A 26,766-nucleotide genomic window follows, 5' to 3' on the forward strand; every position below is an offset into this window, starting at 1 on the left:
AAAAAAAAAAAAAAAAAAAAAGAGGGAGAAAAGCAAAGGGAAAAGAAAACTGTTTCTCTGTTAAGGGAAAGGAAGCAGCTCACCTGACCAACATATATGTGTCCAAAAATGAAATCTTTACAGTGACCTGTTACTGTCCTAATGATAAACATTGAATTATTGAGCATCTACCTTATCTGAGTCATTATCCTAGGAACTTTACATGCATTGTCTGTAATCCTTATAGCATCCGTCGGAACTATATTCTTCCCCTTCTACATCCTTCCTTCTCAGGTAAGAAAAATGAGGATTGCCTCAAAGTCACATGACTATGCTAAAGTCATTTTTCCCCACATGCTTTTTACTAAATGTAAACTTCATACCAGACATCCCATACTCTGTACTGATTAGCTCATAGCAGGGGAACTTGGGCCTTCGGGTCACTCTTAATTGGAGGTTACTGGTATGTGGCTGACAGAAAATTGCCTGGGAAATGCGTTTGCCCTTCCAGCTCAGAACCCAGAAAGCTTTTGTCAGAGCCAGCTGGGACTGGCTGCAGGATTTTGGAATTTCAGAAATTTTGTGAGATTTTTATACTATCAAAAATTAAAATATATTAAAATATAATTAAATAAATCGTATTAAGAATGAAGTAAATAAATACTCAACGCTCATCACTTCCTAAATATTTTACTATTGTCCGTGCTTCTGAGGTAATTGACATCTATTATATCTGTGTAGTGGAAATACTATGTAATGGGGTGCTGCCATACATTATTTCCAACTTTATGTTCGGTGACTTAACATTGCTAGCTTGAAATTAGCTCTGGCAGGAGCATTTACACCATGGAAATCAGCAAATACGATAAATCAATGCTTGATTTATCATTTTGTTGCTTGTCTACAATTAAGAATGAAGAAATTGTTAATGCAAATTAAACTTAAAATTGTGTTAAGTCTACAGTTGCTACATGGAAAAAAGGAAATTTTTCTTCCAATATTCAAAAACCATTATCTGATTCACCAAAGAATTTGCTCATGTCATTAACAAATGAGTGTAGCTCCAACACATATGTTCATTGTTGCACTTTCTTCTAAATTGTTAAACAAAAATATGAACCAACATTCATGTGGGAACTATACCTGCTCATCAGTTGAAACTATAGGTTGACTATGGATAGAAGAGTCTGGCAAAACTCATCGAAAGTGTTCTGTGAAATTAATCATCTAAATGGAATTTATTATTTTTAAAAGTACTGTACTATTATTTGTAAACTATGTGATACACATCCTTTATTTACAGTAAGCATTTTTTTTTCCTGTAGAACCAGTTGTAAAACATTTGCCAGACCACTAGCTGTAAGGAACAACTGGTCTACAAACTTTGCACCTGCCAGAACCACAGAGTAAAAATCATGCCTTCCCCAAAAACAAAGGCACCATTTTGAACGTAGTTGAAATAGGAACATAGCTTTTAATCCTGTTGTTTGAAGGAAGCTAAAAAGTATGCTGACTGCTTTTAATATTGAATTTTTCCCATTCGTCCACTAGCAGGAGTGAACACTGTCAATAAGTCTTCAAACTACCTACCCAAAAGCAAGTTGGAGATAAGCTTCTATGAAATGTCATGCATTTTTGTAGTGTGTATATGTACCATGTTTTGCTAATGAAGATTATAGAATCCATCTCCTGGACTTTGAGGACTTTGGGGGAAGAGTGGGAAGGGGGTGAGGGAGAAAAGACTACAAATGCGGTACAGTGTATACTACTTGGATGAGGGGTGCACCAAAAATCTCACAAATCGTCACTAAAGAACTTATGTAACCAAATGCCACCTATACCCCAGTAACTTATGGAAAAATAAAATAGAAATTTAAAAATTTAAAAATTAATAAAATATATGTAATTATAAAAAGAACAGAATCTATTTCCAACTATCTTTGGCTTAAGCATAGGATTTTTTTCCCCAAAGCACAGTAAGTTATACTTTACATGTTAATATTTCCAACTAAGGAAGCATTAAGGATTGAAAATTAGGAATTTCGGCTGGTCTCATATTTATTTAGTTGAGTGAATTAAAAGGGGGTTAAGAGCTTATCAGTTTCAGTGTTCTTTTACTTCTACCCTGTACCACTCTCTAGAAATACTCTTGTGATCTGTGAATTGTCACGCATATCTTTATATGCTCAGTTACTTAAATCTACTTTAATTGGTTTTGGATTATTTCCACAAACTATGTTTCCGCATTACATTCCACATTGCAGAAGGTGGGGCTGTTCTGTTGAGTTTCGCTTATAAATAAGCAAACACATTCTTTGACCTGCAAAATTCCAAGAACAGCCCTCCTTCCTACCTGACCCTTATAGATATCTAATACTTGGTAATAGAAACATTGAATGAATGAATGAATGAATGAATGAATGAATGAATGAATGAATGAATAAACAACAACTAAAGATCCTTCCAATATTTTCTGGAAAATTGATTTCCTTTTGTGGGAGTTGAAGTGCCTAAATGGAAGAGATAAAAATAATACCTGAGCAAGGTATATTTGACTCAAATTTGAACAGTCATCTAATGGAAGACAAATCTATGTTTGCAAAGTCTTTATGTCCCTTAGGGAAGTAAGTGGATTGCCAAATAATGGCGGGAAATGCCTACAGTGCACATTTTCCTTGTGATTATCAGGCAGAATTTTTTTCTGGTTTGGGGATTCAAAATACGCCAGGTTCTTTATTTTCTTAGGATGTCCATTTTACCTAGTTCATTGTAAATGACACTGAAAGGAAACCCCGATCAAAGTTTTTGGCTTCCTGGAATTTTGCTGTTGCTTGGGAGAAAAGCAATGCTCTTTTTCTGTTTGGAGTTTTCAGTGGCATTTAAGGAAGCGAGATGAAACAGGTAATCCATACAGAAATAATCATCTTGTTTTTTCTTTTTGAAAATCACTGGTCCAAGAAAGATACAATTTAAATCCAAGGTCATTGGCATTGACCAGAATAGATAGCTAATACTTTTCCTGAAAGATGAACCATAATATTTTAGCATCATGAAGCCCAGGAATTTGAGCCACAAGAACCTGGGTCCAGGAAAGTCATGCAAATCCATTCTGGCTTGGCCACAGCTGGGGCCTTGACTGGAGTCAGCATTTTCTTAACCTTAAAGCCACTCCTTGGACTCTACTTCCCTTAATCTGACCAGACTGTCTTGAATCTAATAGTGTGAGGCCATGTATTTAGAGTCAGTTAGCTGATTATTGAGTACCCACTGTGTGCTTGGGACTGGGTTAAACATAATAGCTTCCTTATGGAATTTACATTTGTCTTAGTCCTTTTGGGTTGCTATAACAAAATACCTTAGACTGGCCAATTTATAAATAATAGAAATTTATTTCACATAGTTTTGAATGCTGGTAAGTACAAGATCAAGGCATCACAGATTTGGTGTCTGGCAAGGGCTTGCTCTCACCCATAAAGGGTGCCTTGTGACTGTGTCCTTACAGGGCGGAAGGGGAGGGCAGCTCCCTTCAACCTCTTTTGTAAGGACACTAATCCCATCCGTGAGGTCAGAGCCCTTGTGATGTAATCAACTCCTAAGGGCCTCACCTCTTAACACTTCCGTACTTGGGTTTATGTTTCAACATATGGATTTTGGAGGGACGCCAGTGTTCAAGCCATAGCAACAGTTAGCATAGAACAGCCTAGAAATGGGTGAAAATTATTTCCTTTATTCAACTAGAATTGATCAAATGCCTATCATACTAGGTGCTCTTCTACATACTGAGGATTCATATGCGAAAAATTCCAACTATTATCTAAGAGGTGCAAGAGAGTGCCATGAGAGTTCAGAACTGAGAAAACTAATCTAGCTAGAGGCATCCAGGGTACTTTCTGGAAGAGGCCAACACTGAGTGGGAAGTCAGAGTCAGCCAGATGCTATAAGGAGAGCTTTCCAGGGAGAAGGCTGTACATGTATACAGCCAGTAAAAACTCCCAAAGTGTGACAGTATGATGTGTTTTTGAAAGAATCGAGGACTGTGCATGGTGGCTCACACTTGTAATCCCAGTGCTTTGGTAGGCCAAGGCAGGAGAATTGCTTTAAAGCAAGGAGTTCAGGGTTACAGTGAGCTATGGTCCCACCGCTGCACTGCAAACTGGGTGACGGAGTGAGACCCTGTTTCAAAAACTTGAATATTTTTTCTCTATATCCAAACCTTGTTGGATATGTCCACAGATTGTTTTGGGGCCATTTACAGATGGAGTAGGGGGCCACACTGATCCCAAAAGCCAGAGAGGGAGGGGCAGGAAGTGGGAAAGGGGTTTAAGTAGACAGGTTCCAGAGCCCCACCTCGCTCCACCTCTACCTGGATTTCTGATCATTCAGGTCTCCCACAACCAAGAGGTGTCTGGTGAGAAGATCAGTACATCATCTCATTTTGATTCCACATTTACAAAGAACTAAAAATCACTATTTCAAGACCTGTGCTTTTCCTCGTAGTAACCCTGAGAGATTGGAAGGGGCATTATCACCACCACATTATGGATGAGGAAACTGACATCCTCAGCATGAGCGACGTTGCTGGGTCCACAGTTCAACATGGCAGCTCTGGGGCTGGAGCTGTGTTTCCTGGGCCTTGGGGCCCAGGCAGTAGAATAGAGGTTTAAATCTTGGCTCTACCAACTGCTAGCTACAGGGTATAAAGCAAGTTCCTTAACCTGTTAAACCTTGCTTCCTCCTCTGTTAAATGAGCTTCAAAATAGTACCTCCTAAGTGGTTGTGAGGATTAAATGAGATCATGCATATAAAGTCCTTGGCACATAGTAAGTACTCAATAAATATTTATTCCATTAATAGGTATTGAATCAGATTCTGTGGTTACAAAACTAAGTATGACACGAGTACAAAACAGAGACAGACAACTACATAACTGGCCATACAGCCAGGGGATAGGCTCGGAGTAAACACTTAGCACAGCACTTTGATGGTTCCATTTGGGATAGGGGCACAGCAGGCCAACAGCTTTCACAGAGATCTTATTAGGACTTTGACCCAGAAGGTAGAATTTCACTCACTTGAAAAGGCAAGTCCAACTAAAGAGATGCAATTGTATTAGTTACCTATTGCTGTATAACAAATTACCCCAATATTTAGCAGCTTAAAACAACAAACTTTTTTTTTATCTGACAGTTTCTGTAGGCCAGGAATCTGGGCGCAGGATAATGGGGGTGCCTCTGGTTTAAGGTCTGTCAGTCAAGCTGTCAGTCAGGGCTGCAGTGATCTCCAGGCTGGACTGGGGCATGGAGAATCTGCTTTCAAGCTCACTCAGGTGCCTCTTGGCGGGTCTGAAAAGGTCCACTTCCAAGCTCACTCGTGTGACTGCTGGCATGCCTAGGTTCCTCATCAGGTACTGTCTTTATCCTGTAGAGCTAGAGTCAGCAAACTTTTTATGTAGAGAACCAGATAGTAAATATTTTGGACTTTGCCAGTTATGGTATCTGTTGCAACTCCTCAACTCTGCTGTGTAGCTCAAAAGCAGCCACAGACAATGCATAAAGGAATGCGCCTAGTTGTGTTCCAATAGCCATTTATTTGTTCAATAGCCATTTATGTGTTCAATAGCCACTTATTTGTTCTCTCTGTTGCTCTCTACTAAAACTGATAGCTTAACCAGGGTATCAAAATACTTTACAAACCTCATGTAGCATGGGAAAGATTTAGGGATGACAACTTAATTGACAGTTCAGGTTCTTTTCGGTAATACATGGAGTCTTAGTCACTGGTGGCATGGCTGCACAGCTTTATGGCAGAGTGAAGGACTCATGGCAGCAGGGCCCTTGCCTCCCATAAGAAAAGACAGACCGGGAAGCTTGAGGACTAGTGGCATCATAATCACATCTTCCCGGTAACTGATGGCTTGCCCTGTGCCAATATAATATATGCAACCCATAAGATTGTTCTTAAGGCTTATAAGATATAGATACTTAAGGGCTCACGAAGAGTAAAATGTCTACACAGGCACATTCTGCCCTCCAGAATTTCCCTTAAATAATTGCACAGAAAACTGTCCCTAGTATTTCCTTTTGCATTGCATGTATGGTGTACATAGAATCTGACTTTTCTAAAACAACTAGAACATCAGCAAGGTGTCTCAGAGGTTGAAAAGAGGCCTGGATGACTCTTTGTGCTTGTGTTTGAGGCTGTCAGTATGTTAAAGTAGTAAAATAATGTCAAAGCAGCAGTATAAAAATTGAAGAATATTTTAAATGCTTACATGTACAAATTTGCAATATTACACACATGCATAAAAGTGGTAGAATTTTCCTAGTCTAGAAATAACATAAGGAACAGCAAGTGATTTGTTATAGGAAAAAGATGAGGCTGAGGTTTAAGGATACATGATGAACATTACCTTTCTTCAGTCCTGTCAGTGTGGCTCTGGGCATGTATTTGGAGATAGTGTCAGGAGCCTACATTTGAGTCCTCTCATTGACAGGAAGCCCAAGTTAATCAACCTCCTGCGTCTCACATTCCCTGCCTAGCTCTGCAGTGATAGACTTTGTTGCCTGCATCCGCCATACTGAAGACTCCATGATATACAATAAATGAAGAAGCTTAAACTCTGAATTCTTTCTCCAACATGTACTAGTTGTGTAACCTTATGCAAGCTAATTAGGCTTGCTAAACCAATTTCCATTATCGTAAAACAAAGTTAGGACACTGGAATGCTTATTTCACAGAGTTGCTGGCAAGAGAACAAGATAGTGAGTATAAAGTATCAAACACATAGTGAATGCTCAAGTGTCAGATACCATCACCATCTTCACCGTCATCACCACCACCACCACTTCCACCATCACCACCACCATTACCACCACAGCCCTGTCACACACACACACACACTCATGCATCAGAACCAGAGCCTCAAATCTTGGTTTTGAAAATCTGTTGAGTGTAACAACTGGGCCTGGACCCAGTGAAGAGTCTTGAGGTTATAACCTAGCTGAGCCCTCCTGCATGTGTGAACTGATAGCGCCACAGCTGCAGTGACTTGGCCCTGGGTTCTGCCTCATTCCACCCTCACCTGCTCTTGGTAAATAAACATAGATGTGCAAGACAGTTATACATCTGAAACAAATCACTTCTGCCACATGTGTGAAAAAATTGAGACAGAAAAAGGACTTTATAACTAGAAAAGATAAAATCCAAAGGGCACTGGGGTACCTGCAGATTTACAAAATGACTGTCATCATTATCCTTGGGCCCCTGATGCTAAAAGAGACACACCTTGCCGTCTCCACCTTGGAAGAACTTGTGCTGCAAAGAGAACATGATGAACTTAATAGGAGTTGAGAATTTGGCTCTGATTCCCTGGAGTCTGTCAGGTGGGGTCTTTAGCTGTTTGGAAAAGGAGGGTTTCTGCCTGGGACAGGTTATCGCTGGACAGACTTTCCTGCCACTTTCCCTGGAGGTGTGAATTTGATAGCAGTGATGCCTTGTAGATTCACATTTCCTGGTTTGTGATGGAGGAACTTAATCTCCTGTTTAAGTTTCTAACTGCCAGGTCCCATAGGTCACCTTTACTTCACAACAGAAAAATAGAAAAGAATGGAAAGATAAAGAAAATCAAAATCATCTCACACATTAAACTCATGGCCTGTTATAGTCAGCACTGTAGACACTGAACTTGGAAGCTGCAAGGAGGGTGATCTTACCAAAAATGTTAAGTTCCAAAAATGTTAAACTCTAGAGAAGAATGGTTAATTAACTGTCAGGGGTGGCTGTAAGGGAGATGCACGTCACAATGATAACCTATGCATACCCTAAAATGACCCCACATAGCACTCGCACCTGAATGTGTGTTTGGAGTTCCAAGCTAAGGAATCTGGGAGTGGCCAACCCAGAGATTCATTCCTTATCTATGAGAAACATCTGAGCCGCCAACCAATCCTGTACAAAACAGACCATACATGGGATTAAGGCCCTTTCTTCTCAGTTAAATGAAGGTTAAGTGGAAGCTCTTAAAGGGAGGATGTTACATGAAAAATGCTATATAAACGACATGCTTCTCATGAGTGACTGTGGTTATCATGTTCTGCTGCCACTGGTCCCGTGGTTCTCCTATTCAGCCTGCTGCCACTGGTCTGTCCCAATATGTAAGTTCCCCTCTAAACCCTGTGGCAGCCGGGTGCAGTGGCTCACACCTGTAATCCCAGCACTTTGGGAGGCCAAGGTGGGCGAATCACCTGAGGTCAGGAGTTCGAGGCCAGCCTGGCCAACATTGCGAAACCCCGTCTCTAATAAAAATACAAAAATTAGCCAGACGTGGTGGCACACGCCTGTAATCCCAGCTACTCGGGAGACTGAAGCAGGAGAATGACTTGAACCTGGGAGGCAGAGGTTGCATTGAGCTGAGATTGCTCCACTGCACTCCAGCCTGGGCGACAGAGCGAGACTCCTGCTCAAAAAAATAAATAAATAAAAATAAATAAAAATAAAAATAAAAATAAACGCTGTGTTGCATTTCCTGGTTCTAGGTCTGTTCTTCAGCTTCTCGGACCTGCTGCCATCCTCACTGGAATTAATGGAGGTTTGGCATGACAGTCACTCTTGGAATAATTTGCAAGAATTTAAAACAATTATTATGAACATTATGTATAGTCATGGAAAAGGCCAGAGACGTGATGCCAAGTGAAAAAAAGTGAACATGTTGTATAATGATCAAAACAGGGTATTTAGCGTATGTATCACCTCACGCATTTATCATTTCTTTATCATGAGAACATTCAAAAGCCTCTCTTCTATATATTTTATAAGATACTACACCTTACTGTTACTAAATGTGAAAAAAAAAAAAATTAAAAACCACACAAGAAAAAGAAGTGGGACACGAAGTTGTTTGTATTTTGTGTAGAATTTGTATGCAGATGGACATAAACCCTTGAAAAAATTTGCACACATAACACACGGTTCAGTTGCTCTGATTATGGTTGACCTTTTTTCCGCTCTTTTTCCAAGTTTTGTGTGGTTATATGTATTTGCTCATGCGTACATAATTACCTATGTTTTAATGTATGTTGGGTATAAATCACATTATGTATATGCAAATATATACAACATGTTTAATGAACAGAGGTCTTTAAGCATTTGGAAAAGACCAGATCTGAGCAGAGCAAGTGCAAAAAGAAAGTTTTTGTAGAATTTGGCATAAACTAAAGACTAAACTTTAACGTTAATCGATAAATGAGTGAATCTTACATTCTATCCCGCAGATGATTGTGCTTTAGTGAAGTAACTAGGCTTTTTCTTTTTTCTGTGGAGATTCTAGATATAAATCACGGTTTTGTTTCCTTGGTTTAAATTACATTCCTCTTTGATCGTTACTTCACACAATGAAAAGATATTTCCTTGTGCAAAGTCGTGGTTAACTTCTCATAACCTCTGACAACAAAGGGCCCCTGTGTGAGGACACAGGAATTCCTCTTGGGATACAGGGAAGGCCCCTAGCTGAATCGTATCCAAGGAAGATGTTGCAAAGCTTGCAAAGCTTGTTCAGAAAAAGGAGCCCAGCTTGAGCTCTTTGCTTTCTATTCAGATATTGGCCCCATATAGAGGTGGGGGTGGGAGTGGGGGAAACCCATCAAAGAAAAATGGAAAACAAACCTGACTGCATTTGCAGATTACAAGGAAAAGTTAATTCTTGCAACCAGTGTTAGAGCCAACTCAAGCTTATAATATTTAGAATTTAACTCCACTTGGAAAAAAAAACCTTTTTTTTTTTTCCTTTCATGGAAGTTAAAGAAGGTAACACAAATAGCCTGTCCACTCTGGAGTGTAAACTCTGAAGTATAAAACACCTGTCTGCAGAGAAGTCCCAGGCTGGCTGAGTCCACCTTGACCGTTCTTCCCCACCAATGAGTCCAGCATGTTCCCACCAGTTATTATCATGAACCGAAATCTCTGAGTCAGGTATTTGGCATGGTATTCACGGCCTCTCCCCACCTAACCCCAGCCCATCCTAGTGGATTTATCACCCACCATGCTTCCTTTTCCACCACCCACAAACCTTCCCTTCCTCCCATGCTTTAACTCCCCACAACCTTGTTGGGAGGACTTATAGAACAACATAAAGCACCCACAAGTGGGTCTGGCATGTCCTGGTTTTCAGTAAATGCTGGTGCCCTTTTCCCTTCTTATCTTTCCCTTTGCACAGAAGGTCTTCCTGTTAGAGGTACTTAAGTCTTGGGGCAATGATAGACCCTTTAACAGGGAGGTGATGAGCAGAAATGAGCGGGGAGGAGAGTCTGCTCTCTCTGCCCTCTACCAGCCCCTCTTAGGGGCCCTGCTCTACCAGCCTACTCATCAAATGCTGCATATTAACAACAATTAGCCACAAGGCCGCTGCCACTTTTGTGCTTCTGACACCAGCTTACCCTGATTCATGCATTGTGTGTACACCTCATGTGAAGGAACAAAGGAACCTCGGAGAGGTTGACAGATTTCCTCAAGGCCACACAGCTTGTAAGTAGTGGAGCCGATTCAAATTCAGGAGTTTCTGGCTCTAGAGCTCACCCCTCTTTTCCATTTGTGCTGAACTCCTATTAACATCAATAGGGAAGGCACCAGGTTCAAGAGGTCGAAAAAGACATCTAGAGCCAGCAAATGAGACATGGGGCTTATTTGGGGCCTACACACAGGGGAGAGAGTCCAGTGGGGGCAGGCTGGACAACATAACCACAGTGCCCAGTGGCAGCGGACTAGGCAACTTGCAAACTGCATGCACTCTATATGGCATTTTCACTTACCCTTGCCTTAATACCCTCCACCTGGCAACCTTTGTTTAACCCAAAACTCAGGCCTCAATCCCCTGTGCAGCACATCTTCCGTGGGACAGGCCGGGTCTCAGATGTTTATCATAGATAAGGAAGGAATCTCTGAGTTGGTCACTCCTGGATTCCCTAGCTCAGAATATACATTCTACAGGGTCATTTTAAGGGCATACTTAAATTATTGCCACCAGGTGCATTTATCCTGCACCACTATGCAAAAGTGCCTTCCCAAAGACTCACCGACTTTTGGTCACCAGCAGCATTTGTCCCCAACACCTGTGGGTGATAAAACAGTATCAGGAGAAGAAATACCCCCTCCTAGTTCATGTAGGGTGAAAACTAACATTCTACAAAGTAAAAATTCCATTCCATGTACAGATAAGTTACCTGGATAAATATCAAGCAAGAATCTATGTGCTAACAGACCATGGAATGTTATCCTTCAGGAGTTTAATGTTGTACTTGAATATGCTGTAAAAAACACCATTTAAGAACGTGTAAGAAGCACTATCCAATAGAACTTTCTGTGATGAGGAACATGTTCTGTGTCTATACTGTACAATACAGTAGCCACTAGCCACATGTGGCTTTTGAGCCCTTGAAGTATGGCTCGTTAGTGTAACCAAGGAGCTGAAATTTTAATGTATTTAATTTTAAGTAATTTAAGTAGCCATATGTGGTTAGTGTTTAACATTTTGACTGTGCAGCTCCAGAATATTCGGAAAGATTGATTGTAGGACACCACCCCCACTCCACTTTCATGGTGTTTTGCCTAGAATCTTTATTATATCATTGCATCTAATTGTTTAGGTGCACCCACCCCGCTAAATTACAAGCTTGATGTCTTATTTATCTGGGCTGTGATCCCTACTAGCATATGGTCTGGCCCACAACACTAGATGTTTAATAATTAATGTAAGTTGAATAAATGGATGTGAGCTGGCTCTTTCAGAAGCCAGATTGCTACTGCTTGCTATCATCTAATTCACTCTTTCTCATGACTTCCTCTTACGACTAGACTGGTCCCCAAATCTCCAGGTCAAGCCCAGTCTGCTCACCTGTAAGCACATTTTTCTTTTCTCAAATGAAATCGCTCTTTTAAGTGATTGTTTTGGTATTTGCCTCTTTCTCTCTAAATGCACACTTCTATTACGATTTCTTTGATAGGTTTTTTTCCAGTAATAGGCATCATCTTCCACAGTGGAAGAAGCTACCCCCCTCCAGCCCCACCATACATAAGGAATGCCACCATTCTCCGCTGAACCCCCCCCCCCACCTTTAATTTGGGTTAGAGGAATTTTATAACTATGTAAATACTATTGAAAGCTGAACCAGAGGGTGGATTGCCATTATATTTCCTTTGCTGTACAGCATTTTTCTGGAGGTAGCAAAGCGCTTGTTTCTTATTTACTGAATGTTCTGTATACCTACCACTGATTCAGCCTCAAATTATTTCCATGTTATATAAATCTTTCCCTTTGGGACACTTTAGTTATTCCGTCCATTTCATCTCTTAAAAGAAGGCCACCAGAGCCTTCTTAGCTTCTCCAATCTGAACAGGCTGTGCCCTCTCTTGCACATACTGGAGGCATTCTGGGATCTCCCATCACCATCATCCTTGGTAATACTTTTGCCTCTCTTCTGTGTTTAATGCCCTATTTTCTCTATCCCTCGTCATTGCCTCTTGGTTTACTCCCTCACTTGTTTTTTATATCTTCCAGTAGCTTCTCATAGCCTGAGAAAAGATATATGGATGATAAATGTTTTGAGACCTTTCACATCTAAAAATGTCTTTATCCTACCCTCTCACTGAATTGGTAGTTTGGCCAGATTTAGAATTATTTGTGGGTATGTATGTTTAAGAAGTCCAGGATCATGCTGATGCCAAGCTCTTCGTATATCATTGGGTTTGTTTTTGTTTTTTTCCTGGAAGCCTACTGGATCTTCACTTTTATCCTACTTCAGAAATATCTCAGTGATGTATCTTGGTTTTGATTCTTTTTTAAAACATTATATGGGACAATGGCTGAGTCCTTTCAATCCAGAAACTCATGTCCTTCAATTATGTAAAATTTTCTCAAATTATTTTGTGACAGGTTCCTTCCCTTCTTTTGTTTGTTCTCTCTTCCTGCAACTCCTATTATTTGGATACTGGACCTCCTGATTGGTCTTCTAATTTTTCTTTTATCTTTTTTATTCAATTTTTAAATGACTTTATCTGTTTTGCAACTTTATGTGAGATTTCTTCACCTTTTTCTTCTAGATTCTCTATTTAAATAGGTATTTTTGCTGTCTTGTTTTAATTTCAAGGAGCTTCTCTTTGTTCTGTGATTTAAAAAAAAAAATAGCTTTGCGTTTGGGGGAACAAGTAACACGATGAGGATGTTATTGTCAGTGGTTTGGGGTCTGGTTTGGGGGTTGGTTTTTTTGTTTGTTTGTTGTTTGGGGTTTTCTTTTTTCTATTCTTTGTTTCCTCCAAGTGCTTTTTGTTGGTGGCTTGGTTGTTTTTTGTTTTCTTTTTTGTTGTTGTTTTTGTTTTTTTGAGATGGAGTTTTGCTCTTGTTGCCTAGGCTGGAGTGCGATGGTGCAATCTCAGGGGCGCAACCTCTGCCTCCCGGGTTCAAGTGATTCTCCTGCCTCAGCTTCCCAAGTAGCTGGAATTATAGGCATGTGCCACCACACCTGGCCAATTTTTGTATTTTCAGTAGAGATGGGGTTTCTCCATGTTGGTCTGGCTGGTCTCAAACTCCTGACCTCAGGTGAGCCACTCGCCTCGGCCTCCCAAAGTGCTGGGATTACAGGCATGAGCCACCGCACCTGGCCAGGTTGCTTGGTTTTAATCTCTATCTTTATGGTAGAGACTTTTGTTGGATGTCTGGAGGACAACTAGAGGGCAGCTGCCAGGCATTCTCGCAGAACCAAGGAGGGGAGCAGGCTGCAGTCCCCAACATTCCCTGTGCACATGTTCACTTAATCCTCCCGTTTTTGGTATGAAACCCCTGCCTGCCCTCCACTGTGTCCTCTACTGCTGTTTCCAGTCCAGAAACCCCGTTTCACCCTTTCCCGACACTCAACCTGTGTTCTTTGGCTGAGATGGGAAGTAGAAACCACTCTAAGGAGTGCAGGAAGCGATTTGGTAACCTGACTTCTTCTTAAAAACCTTCCAAACTATTCTTATTTTAGTCCTTCATAATTCACTCTTACTTTCCTTGGGGCTTTAAGGATTCTACCATGTAAATTGGGCTAATCCTTTGTTTTCCAGAGTGCTGATTTATGAGGTCAGTGACTTCGCTTTCTGTTTTTACCTCCTCTATTGCTCTCCCTTTGGGCTTCTGCCTTTGTTTCAATGGGAGGTAGTTGGACGCATTTGTCCCGTCCACCACCTTTCTGTTGTCATCCCCCCATTCATCGTTTCAGCTCAGTAGGTTAACTGCTGACTTCAGGATCTCTGAAGCTCTCTGCATATTGTCCTCCTGCCAACTGTCTCATTTATGGAACCACCGCTCTTCCATTCTGTCAGCCTCCAAAACTATGGATAATTCTAATAATTCCTTCTTTTGTCATACAAATTCCTTCTTCCATGGAAATCTGGAATTTTTTTCCCTTAAAATATAGTACATATTTACAGAAGTCCTACTTTGTATTTCTTTTTGAAGAAATAAAGATAATGAGATCTGATCCTTAGATTCAAGGAGTTTTCATTGTAGTGGCAGGGAGAAAAACTGAAAACTAGTAGGTAATGAGGAGGAGGATGGGGATGATGACAATAACAGTGATGAATCAAGAAACAGCCAACACTGTTGAAATTACTTTGTACCAATTACTTTGTACCAACTACTGTGCTCCATACCTTACTGTGTTCTTTCACTTAATCCTAACTACTGTCTGAAAAAGGTACTATTATCATTGTCATTTTATGCATAAGAGCTAGTGAGGCTACGTAACTCTTGTATAATACTATGTGTAATAAACATATAAACCAATGAGCTAAGAGAAACCAGAGGCGGTAGAAATTAATTCAAAAATCCAAGAAATCTTGTAAAAAATCACTTTCAAATTTGCTCCTTCCTCTGGATTCCCTTTGATGCCACCACATGCCAGGCTCTTTTCATCTCATCATTAAATTCAAAGGGTAAACTCTTAGCAAGTCTTTCTGTGCCCAACCCTTTTCATTTTCTCTGCTTACTACTGGTAGGTCATGCTTTCTAATATATTGCTTTCATCCTGTCATTCGCCACTTCAGAACATAATTTGTTTGCCAATCACATCATATTTGGTCTTCTGGACCTACTTTCAAGGGCCCCAATTAACTGGACACATATGCCATATCCATCTTGTAACAACAGAGTCTCGCTCTGTTGCTCAGCTGGAGTGCAGTGGCGCGATCTCCGCTCACTCCAAGCTCCACCTCCTGGATTCACACCATTCTCCTGCCTCAGCCTCCCAAGTAGCTAGGACTACAGGCGCCCACCACCACGCCCGGCTAATCTTTTGTCTTTTTAGTAGAGATGGGGTTTCACTGTATTAGCCAGGATGGTCTCGATCTCCTGATCTTGTGATCCACCTGCCTCGGCCTCCCAAATTGCTGGGATTACAGGCGTGAGCCACAGCGCCCAGCCTCTGCCTAATTCATTTCTACCCATCTCTCATGGCCTAATTTTTCTATAAAGCCTTTCCTGGCAGCTTTGTTGCAGTGGGATTCCTTCTTCTCCCAAACTCCCACAATGCTTAGTGCTGATTGGCTAGTACCAGGCATCAGGTCTTCCCCACGTACAAGCCAGTGTCATGCCAGTGCTAGCTAGCCCATCAAATGAGTTATTTATACTTGTTTCTATGTATGGAAACACATATTTTCCAGGCACCAGCAGTATACCAAAAAATATTTAGTTTTGAAAAGATTTATTATTTCAAAAAATCATTCTGGGAAAAATTAGAACTTCTTTGATGCATCATATTTCATGGCTATTGTTATTTCAACACCTGATCTTTATAGTTCTTGGAGCTCATAAAATTCTTACTTTATCCCTGGATATTGTTAGTTTCATCTTAGAAGGACTTCTTTGTATAACTGTGCACAAAGTAGATACTTGTTCAATATAGGGTATTGTTTGTGAAATTTTTGCATAATATATTGCTGAAATAAACTATAGAATTAAATGCCACATTGCATTAAATATTAGATGCCATCAACTGTAACATGTACCATTATCTTATATAACATAAAGATAGAAAATGCTGCCAATGTAACCATGATATGCCAATGATTGTGAGGTACATTCCAATTCCAGATAGGTTAAAAGGTAAATGAATACATGTATATCTTAGAATCATTAAAATATGAGCATTGTTGTGTTATAATATTATACATTGGTATTAGGCATCTTTAAATTGCCAATGATATTTTTAAGTCAAATTTTTAAAAAACATGCAAGGTACCACCTATATGCAAGTCACTGTGCCAGGAGACACAATGTGCAGATAAACATTGATGAAACCATGGCCTTCTCTCCTGAGGGTTTATAGTCTGATAAAGGGAACATTGTAGAAATGAATTACATACTATAATCCAAGGCGGAAAGTGATCAGAGCTGTTCACCTTGGTAGAGTGATATAGTTTGGTTGTGTCCTCACCCAAATCTCATCTTGAATTGTAGCTATCATAATCTCCACATGTTGTGGGAGGGACCCAGTGGGAGTTAATTGAATCATAGGAGTGGGTTTTTCCCATGGTATTCTCATGATGGTGAATAAATCTCATGAGATCTGATGTTTTTGTAAAGGGCAGTTCCCCTGCACATGCTGCCCTGCCTCCTGACATGTAAGATGTGCCTTTGCTTCTGCTTCACCATCTGCCATGATTGTGAGGCCTCCCCAGCCATGTGGAATGGTGAGTCCATTAAACCTCCTTTTCTTTATAAATTACCCAGTCTCAGAATTTATTCATAGCAGTATGAAAATGGACTAATACAAAGAGTTTAAAGATCCTTTAGAAATATTTATTTATTTATTTATTTATTTATTTATTTAGAGACGGAGTCTCACTGTCACCCAAGCTGGAGTGCAGTGATGCAGTCTTAGCTCACTGCAAACTCCGCCTCCCAGTTCAAGTGATTCTCCTCCTCAGTCTCCCAAGTAGCTGGGACTACAAGCATGTGCCACCACGCCCAGCTAATTTTTGTACTTTTAGTAGAGACAAGGTTTCACCATGTTGGTCAGGCTGGTCTCGAACTTCTGACCTCAGGTGATCCACCCACCTCGGCCAAAGTGCTGGGATTACAGGCATGAGCCACCATGCCAGGCCTAGAAATATTTTAAATAGAGTAATTATGTTTACTTTGGAATTTTTTAAAGTCTTCCTGGAGAAAGTAGTGTGTGAAATGAGTTTTGAAGGATAAATAGAATTTTGCAAAGTATTGATTGATAAGGAGATATGTCAACTGGGGGAAATAATATGTGCAAACACACAGAAGCATTGGCATTAAAGAATAATGAAAAGTCTAGTTTGGCTGGAAATGGAAAGTAGCTAGAGGAGTTACCCAGATACACTAGGAAGGCCATGGATGTCGTATTGTAGAAGGTCTTGAATGCATAGCTGAGGATATTTAAGATTTGGTAGGAAATACAGAACCACTTAAGGTTTTTTAACAATGCAGTGGTTTAATGAGAGCTTTCCATTGCATAGCTGGCTCCATCTCATGTTTTAGATTCCAGTTTAAATGCTACCCTCTCAACGGGTCCAACCCTCACTCTAAGTAGATTCTCACTTGTAACTCCAAATTGCCACATCCAGTTGGTTTCCTAGGAAGCACTTACCACTGGTTTTGATCTGTCTACCAACCACCTAGTCAGCTGCATGGTAAGGTGTTCTATTCCCCTTTTCTACTCTCAGTGCTTAGCACTCCACATGGTACACCTTAGGCACTCAGCAACAGCTCACTAAATGTGAAGACATCTGAGAGTAGCTTCTAACAGACAGCTGGGTACTTTGTTCAAAACAAAAACAAGAATTATGTGATGTTTTCAATTCATAGAGGACACTCTGAGACAGGAGGCCAGGAAACAAGTCCTGACTCCTCCCCACCGATTCCTTGCATGGCCCTGGGTATGTCACTAAGATTCATGCCCTCTGGTTTCTTTATCTTTCCAAAAATGGTTGTGGAGGAACCGACTGCTAAGGTTTTCTCTTCAGAAATGCTGCATCACCCACATGGAAAATATGGGTCTGGTGCTTAGGAGACAACGGGTGTGGCTCGAGAGGTAGATTTTGGATTTGTTCTACAGGTAATACAGTATAATCAAAGTCAAGATAAAGATCCAGTTTTTAAAATGGTCTCGATTCTCTGCACAGCATTTGATGTTGTTGGGCTGGTAGCTGTCCTCTTCAGCCGAGGCACTGTAGAGCCTTGTACCTCAAACCTTTTCTACTGCTGCTTATCTGTTTCTTTCACCCAGAACCCTTCAGCCCATAGATGTAGATGTTCAAATCGTATGGTCCTGCCTTCTTCCCTCTTCACATCTCACTCCCTGGAGTGACTCCTAATACTCCATGGAAATCCTTGTTCCCCCGAGTCTCCTCCTTAAACATCAAGCAATCCAGAATATTTACTGTTCCCATCAGGCTGTCATTCTGTAGGACACACCACCTGGCATCCCACCCTATTCTTTCCACGTTTCATTAAATTTTCTAACAGTCTTTCACTACAGTTTTTGTTACCTAAAGCCTACAGTTTCCTGTACATAGCATAGGGCTTGTCACACAGTAGGAGTTCAAAATTCTTTGTTGACTAAATGATACTCCATTCTTTCTGCCTCATCTCTGTCACATTCCCCTTGCCTAAAAGACCCTCCCGACACACCTGGTCACTATTAGTTTTTCTTTTTTCTTTTCTCTTTTTTTATGTTTTTGTTTTTGTTTTTGTTTTGAGACAGAGTTTCACTCTTGTTGCCCAGGCTAGAGTACAGTGGCGCCATCTCGGCTCACTGCTACCTCTGTCCCCGGGGTTCAAGCAATTCTCCTGCCTCAGCCTCCTCTGTAGCCGGGATTATAGGCGTCCGCCACCATGCCAGGTTAATTTGTTGTATTTTTAGTAGAGACGGGGTTTTACCATGTTGGCCAGGCTGGTCTCAAACTCCTGACCTCAGGCGATCCGCCTGCCTCGGCCCCCCTATGTGCTGGGATTATAGGTGTGAGCCACCACACTCAGCCCCTTTATTAGTTTTTCATCCGATATGATTCCTGTCTGTTTCAGTGCCTGGCTCAGGTGCTGTCAGCTTCTTGAAACCGCCCAGTTACACTCTCTTCCCTATCTGAATGGCCTCAGGATTTGGTTGATGTCCCTTTGATGGCATTGTTTGTACCCTGAATGATATTGTAGTTGGTTGTAAGCTCTTCTCACCTCCTTGCTCTCCCCTGCTACAGGGTTATCTCCCTGCAGGCATGAACTTGCCTTTCTCCTGTCTTCCTTATCAAGTAATATTTAAATTGAATTGTGAGTACTATGATAAAAAATAAGAATAATAGAATAATTGTGTGACATTTGAGCAATGTATTAGCTCTTAAGGAGTTATTCAACAATTTTAAAAAATAATAACCAAGTGAAAAGATTTCGCTGACAAGAATATAAAATTAAATCACTGAAAGGATGTAAAACCATTCCAATATCATAAGACAGAGCTCATTATCTCGATATATAGTCTACTTGGGAGTGGAATAACAGCCGTTCTTGAAAATGATGTGTCCATATGTAGTAAATTATTCTAATAATCATGGAGAAGTGGATAAAAATCTGAACACTTGTTTTACTTTCTTAAGTTCTATACATCGTAAACAAAGATGTTTTCTAAGTCGTGTATTTTATTGAAATACCACACATTTATTCGTTAAACTTTGCTTGTTTTTGTTGTTGTTTTGTTTTTTGTGGGATTTTTCACTTAGTCAAAACTTTGTCCATCAGAGAAGAGGCACATTGTCATGTAATGTTTATCAACAGTAATAACAACTAGAATGTTTTAGTTCATTCAGACTGCTTTAAGAAAATACCAGAAAGTGGGTGGTTTATAAACAACAGAAATTTCTCAGAGTTGTGGAAGCTGGAAAGTTCAAGATCAAGGTGCCAGCCGATTTGGCATCTGGTGAGGACCTTCTTCATAGACAACCATCTTTCACTATAACTTCATAAGGCAAAAGGGGCAAGGCAGCTCTCTGGGATCTCTTTTATAATGGTGCTAATTTTATCCCCAGAGGGCGGCGCCTCCTAATACCATCACACTGGGGATTGATTTCAACATATGAATTTGCAGGGACACAGACATTCAGTCCATAGTAGGTGGCTTTCGGTTATTGGACAACTCCAACATTTCTAGTGTGTGATCAACAGTTTATATGATGTTCCATTTAAATCTCACTGTAATATTATTTTACATACTGAAATTGTGGTTAACTGTGAGTTGATTGCTGAGTGTCAGGAGCTGGGCTGCAAACCCCAGCCTGACAAATGTGAAACCCCTTGCCTTCCTGGGCAAACTGTTCCAAGCCAGGAACTCCTTCCCCACATTACTGCCCAGTGCCCTTTAGGAAACGCTTCCTTCAGTCACACTCATGATAATATCTGGCTGTAAAAAGGAGGCAACCCACAGATCTCAATGTTCAACTTTTTTGTTGTTGCAGGAAGAGAAGTTAAACTTCGAGGGAAACCTAACAGACAATCTCCACACAGGTAAGCTATTTTATTTTATCTTTCCATGCTTTGGTGGGAAAATCTATTCTCTTCCCTTTCCATTAAATTTTCTATCATTTGGTCTTCTGCTACAGTTTTTATTACCTAAAACCTTAAAGCCAGTAGACAGAGCAGTCCCCATAGTCTCTTTCTTTCTGGCTCACTCAGGTTCGAGTAGAATTGCTGTTTCCTTTTTATGCTTGTTTTTCAGAGATGCAATTCTAAAACGAGTATGATAATGCATGGTTCAACAAAGTCTCCACACTGAAAGATTTCCAGTTAATCTATCCCCCCATCTCCAGGCAGTTTCAAGCTTCTCCAGTTAATGTCCATGCCTCAGAACAGTGGCTCTCAGCATGTGCTCCCAGGACTTATGGCATCAGCCCCACCTGGGAACTTGATAGAAATTCAGTTTCTCAGGCCCCATCTCAGACCCACTAAATCAGAGGCTCCAGGATAATGACTGGCCCTCAAGATGATTCCAGTATACTCTCCTGTTTAGGACCCAGGTACTGTGAATACAGACCTTCCTTCTCTTTATTTCTCTCTGAGTCTCCCTCCCAAGCCCTTTACCATTTCCATCTTTAGCCGAATTTGTAATATAATCTTCTATATATTTCACTCCAGTGGAACCAGCCTGGTCCCCTCACTCTGTGTCTCCTGAAAGTGGTGCATGGATTATTCTTGTTCCCCTTTGCAAATTCTAGATGGTCAAGCGGCCTCCGATCCGCAAACCTTATCTTCCTTTGAGGTTCATGCCATTGGCCTATTCTGTCCTTTTCCCTACTTGTTGCCATCATCTGGGGACTTCCCAGCTGCTCCAGATCATTCAATACCATAGGCCCAAAGCCCTTCCGACTTCCTGCACTCTAGTCATCCTCACTTCCACTACATTTCACTTTCCATGGCCACATCCTGGACCATGTCCTTCATTGTAGACACTAATGTGCCAATGCCACCATCTCTTATGGCTCCAAATTCCTCATGCTTAAGGATGCCAGGTCACTGGTCTTGCTTTTGTTCCCCCAACCTCATTAGGATCCTCACCCACAGGACTCTTTCTTCTTCCTTAGCCAACCTCTTGGCCACACAGCCCTACCCATTTAGTGCAGGCTCCAGGTCCATTGCTTCAACCATGCTTGCCAGCACTCTCGAGACCCAAATCCTGTTGCCTTATACCTCAACCTGGGACGAGGGTAGTAACCCACATTCTATGGGCCTTTACCTGGATTGCTGGGCACTGCTGGGAGAGGGAAAGAATGCCAGAACTACATGCACTGGCATCACTCAGATTTTTGGTGGCCAGCTGAGGCCAACCCTCAGCACTGCTCAGCTGCCTTTCAGTGGTTGCTCTTCCCTTCCACCACACACCATTCCAAACCTTGTCACTTTGAGCTTTCACATCTAGTCCTTCCAGCAGACACCTTGCCCTCTACATCAAGAAACTCACAGCTTACAGTCCTCCAGCTTCCCACCCTGCATCTAGAAATGTCTCCACTTAAAATCACCCTTGCCTGTTTCCCTCTAGACTCCAAGGGAAAAGTGTATATCTCTACATCTTTCTAAGTTGTATTTCTTCACTAGTGATCTTGACTTGATCCTAGTTTTTCCCCCATTCTTTCTACTATTCTCAATTTCTTTCAACTATCTTTTTCCTCCTTGGCTTAGAAAATGTATTTACCTTTCACCTGCTACAAAACCGTCCTATAATCCTATATCCTTGTCCACTGTGACTGTTGCCTTCATCTTTTCCATCCCAGCCAAGCTCCATAAGAATTCTGTCTCCTCCTTTTCATATGCCCCATGCATTCCTCAACCTGCTGCACCCCAGCATGCACCTCCACCGTTCTACAACCTTCCTGCATTTCCCACTAACACCCTCCTTGATATGAAATTCAGGTGCACTGTTCCATCCTTTCCTTATCTCTGAGGCATCTGACACTGTTTGATGGAAGACTCTCTCCTCTCCTCCTTCTTGATAATAAAGCCTGATTGCCCCCTCCCTCTCTGAGCATTTTTCCCAATCCTCCTTATATGCTCATCCTCCTCTGCCTGAGAGCAAACAAGCAGAGTTAAGACTTGCAGGCGACTTGCTGGCTCCGCCCTCATGAGTTGAATAGTTGAGAAGGCAGGAAAGACGTCAAAAAATGAATGAAATAAAACCGTAAGTTGCGCTAGGAATGTAAAGTGAAAGGTGACATGAGGTGGAATAACAGGGTTTTAAACTGGCTGGTTTAGATGGGGTGGGGTGAGAAGGCAAAGGAAATAGTCTATGACAAGGTCCTTGAGATCAGGAACAAAACATCAACTTTAAAGACTTGAAAGAAGGCCAATGTGGCCAGGGAAAGAAAGGGGGAACAATGCACCAGAAAGCTGTGTATGTGATAGAAAAGACTTCATCTATTATTGTATAAGTTTCTTATTAATTTTAAGTGAGTTACTGCAGTCGATAATCATAATTCACTGGAGTTATGTTCTCTAAAGTCACTTCAAACAAGGAGTTAGTGAACACTGCACCATTGCTCTCAAGGGAAATATGGGGTTAGGTTCCTACAAGCCTCTGGTCACAATATTTTCATCAACCGATCAATATATAACCTTGTTTTATGTGTGTTTCAGTTGTTAAAGCACTTTATTTGCATATGTATTGTTAATTCATTAACATTGAACTCAGGGCTAACAGCACTGTGACTCATTTCTGAACAAAGCTTGTCTAACACACACGTTTTCTCTGTAAGACATATCACAGTGTTCTTGCACCTAGGACCACTAGACAACACATCAGCACTATGCCTGGGGCCATTTTTAACAGTGACATCACCAACAAAAAACACAAAATGCAAACAATGGGGCCATGAGAAGACACCCATTTACAGTATGGCACAGTGCCATCTTATTTGAGCTCAGCTAGAAACATAAGCGTCTAATGACTCAAAATATTTTGCCATTCTGCACATACCCAGGAACAGCCACATAAGCACCATGAGTATTGAAATTAATGTTAGTAAGTCAGTGAATTCACAAATATAGACTCCACAAATAATGAGAACCAAGTGTATATGTAAAGCATATCGATGAACACCAGGTACGTAAGTAGGACTATGTACATTTGATATTTTAATCATCTTCATTATTGCATGCTACTAAATATCCTAACAGCATGAGATACCTCTGAACAATTTTAGGCAGGGGAAGTGATGATGATCCAGATTCATGGCCTAAAAAGGTCATGACTCCTTTGTGGCAAGTATATTAGCCAGACATACTAGCAGGTATAGGTGATAGTAAGGTGATGTTGCAGTCAGTAATCCAGGTATGAAAGAGATGATGCTGTTTGAGAACGGGGCAGTGGGAGTGCACATTTTTCTCCTGGAATGCGCTCTGGAATCTACCAGAACCACTGTCTGCCCACCTTTGCCCACAAGCCTTTTCTAATCTTCCTACCATTACTCTGGAGCTCCTTGTCCTAGATAGCATATTATATGACATATTTGAATCTAGTACTTATGGCACTATATTAGTCATCTATCTATATACCTGTCTCCTTTCCTGGACAGTAAACTCTTTCTACATCCCTGGAATCAAGTTCGGTGCTTGACACATAGTAGTTGCTCAGGAAATATCTGTTGCCTGAATAGTTGGTGAGTCATTTAACAAACAGCAGAGATCTTCTACCTCTCAGTGTCTTAGCAATTGGCAGAGTGTCTTATCCCTGGTAGGGGGTGTTTAAGGCCTCTAAACCGTGCTCAGTCTTTCCAAGTGCAAAACCTATTTTTACTCTACTTTAAAGGAACACTGGGTTCCAACTCTGCACACGTAGGTTCATCTACAAGTAGGGGACAAATTGTGAGTTTTTTCTTGTCTTCCGACCAGTTCTTGCTTCCAGTCTTGAGTCCAGAAGCACATTCATAAAATAAAATAGTTGGGTGGGATGACTTCTAAGATTCTTTCAAATCAGGGCCCTATCAGGGTAGTCTGCTAAGGCTACCATAACAAAATACTCTAGACTGGGTGGCTTAAACAAAAGAACTTTATTTTCTCAGAGTCCCGGAGGCCAGGAGGTCCAAGATCAAGGTGTCGGCAAATTCGATTCCTGGGAGAGTTCTTTCCGGCTTGCAGATGCTGCCTGCCCACTGTGTCCTCACACGGCCTCTCCTCAGTGTGCTCTGGACTCACCAGCACCGTTCACTTGCACTCACAAGCCTTTGCTAATCTTCCTGAGATTGCTCAGGAGGAAGTGCTCTCTCTCCTCTTCTCATAAGGCCACCAATCCTCTTAGGTTAGGACCCCACCCTGATGACCTCATTTAACCTTAATTACCTCCGGAAAGCCCTATCTCTTATTACACTCACAATGAGTTAGGGTTTCAACATGTGAATTTGGGGGAAGACACAATTCAGTCCACAGTGGATACTGTAAGATTCTGGGAATTGCCCTGAAATAGTTTATTCCAAGCAGGTGGCTCTGAGCTGTGCTTCCTTTTAAATCTATTTGCAGCCTTACGAGACTATGTTATATAAACTCCTCTCCACATGGCCACCTCCAAAACTTCCTCAACATTTTTGGAACTTAACTTTGTCCAAATGCTTCAAGTTTCTTCCAGACGTCTGCCATCTCCCTGATATGGCTACTTAGCAAAATCAGAGACATTCCCTGTGATAGAGACACACCTCAGTTCCCATGTGGTTCCAGGGGAGATTTGGTCAAAACATTGCCCATTTCTACACAGTGTCTAAAAGGAACTAGCACCCAATGGTTAAAGAATATTCTCAGCCAGGGACGGTGGTTCCCAGCATTTTGGGAGGCCAGGACGGGTGGATCACCTAAGATCAGGAGGTCAAGACCAGCCTGGCCAACATAGTGAAACCCTATCTCTACTAAAAATACAAAAACTTAGCTGGGCGTGGTGGTAGGCACCTGTAATCCCAGCTATTCAGGAGGCTGAGGCAGGAGAATCACTTGGACCTGGGAGGCGGAGGTTGTAGTGAGCCGAGATCGCACCACTGCACTCCAGCCTGGGTGACAAGAGACCCTGTCTCAAAGAAAAAAAACAGAAAGGAAAAAAGTCAATATTCTCACAGACAATTGCCATGAACATACAAGCAGCCAACATTTCCTAAGAACCTGCTGTTTGCCAGACACACATCGCCAGGCCTGTCACATGTTTAAGTCATGTGATCCTCTAGGACCCTGACTAGTACTTCTGGTAATGCAGCCATAAAAATGAAAGTGTCCATGCACTGATGCCAGGGGTGTCTGACTTTTTTCTTTTTTTTTTTTTTTTTTTAGACAGAGTCTAGCTGTTATCGCCCAGGCTGCAATGCAGTGGCACAATCTTGGCTCACTGCAACCTCCGCCTCCCAAGTAGCTGTGATTACAGGTGTCTGCCACCATGCCCAGCTAATTTTTGTATTTTTAGTGGAGACAGGGTTTCACCAGGTCGGCCAGGCTGGACTCGAACTCTTGACCTCAGGTGATCCACCCACCTCGGCCTCCCAAAGTGCTGGGATTATAGGTGTGAGCCACTGCGCCCAGCCCAGTGTCTGACATTTTTAAGCGGATCCCTTAGTAATGATTGATGCTGAGCTTGTTAGAAACACAGGCTATCAGGCCCCACTCAGAGCCAGGTGGATTCCTCATGACCCAGTGCCCTGTGCTCCTATCTGTCTACAGGATTCCACCCCGTACACACACACACACACACACACACACACACACACACACACACACACACACGCTAGTCTTTATTCATTAATGAACTACATCTTGTCTACTCCAAACAGGAGCCTACTTCCAGGAATTTACAGCCCAGAGAATAGGGACATAGCTTCTCAAACTTTTTCCTTAAACTGTCCCCACAAGGGTATAGGAGGATCTGGGAGGCTGGGGAGTGTGGAGAGGATGACCACAAGCTACTGGCAGAACTTGACATCTCTGTGTGCCTTCCATTTCATTCTAGTCATTCACGCAAATGTTACCTTTTCACCCATGATATCCTGAGTTAATTTTAGATAACAAACAATGGGCTTCTCCCCACAAAACCTTCGCATGGGGCCGTATTTATTTTGTGGCTTACTTTTCCTTCCCAGCTCATGACCGTGTACCCTCATGTAGAAGGGGGTGCTCTGAGATTGGCTTACACCACGGGCAGCCCCTGGATCTGGGAGAAGGGAAAGGTCAGCCACGGAGGAGGAGCAGCACCAGGTCTAACCTGGGGGAAGGAACTGGACCCCCTGGGCTCCATG

General features: G+C 41.6%; 1 protein-coding gene across 2 annotated transcripts in view; it reads left to right on the plus strand.

Annotated features, from left to right (window-relative positions):
* The window catches only part of LOC105542130 (chromosome unknown open reading frame, human C4orf19), a 143,938-nt gene that overhangs the window by 90,344 nt on the left and 26,828 nt on the right, over positions 1 to 26,766 (plus strand). The window contains exon 2 of one of the 2 annotated variants that reach the window (XM_011983516.1): positions 20,473 to 20,521. The gene's annotated coding sequence lies outside the window, so the exon portion shown is untranslated. Of the gene's footprint in view, positions 1 to 20,471; positions 20,522 to 26,766 lie in introns of those variants that run through there. The other variant, XM_011983515.1, reaches the window with a different exon arrangement.

This window comes from Mandrillus leucophaeus, unplaced genomic scaffold (genome assembly GCF_000951045.1).
Source record: "Mandrillus leucophaeus isolate KB7577 unplaced genomic scaffold, Mleu.le_1.0 Scaffold251, whole genome shotgun sequence".
NCBI classification, from domain to species: domain Eukaryota; kingdom Metazoa; phylum Chordata; class Mammalia; order Primates; family Cercopithecidae; genus Mandrillus; species Mandrillus leucophaeus.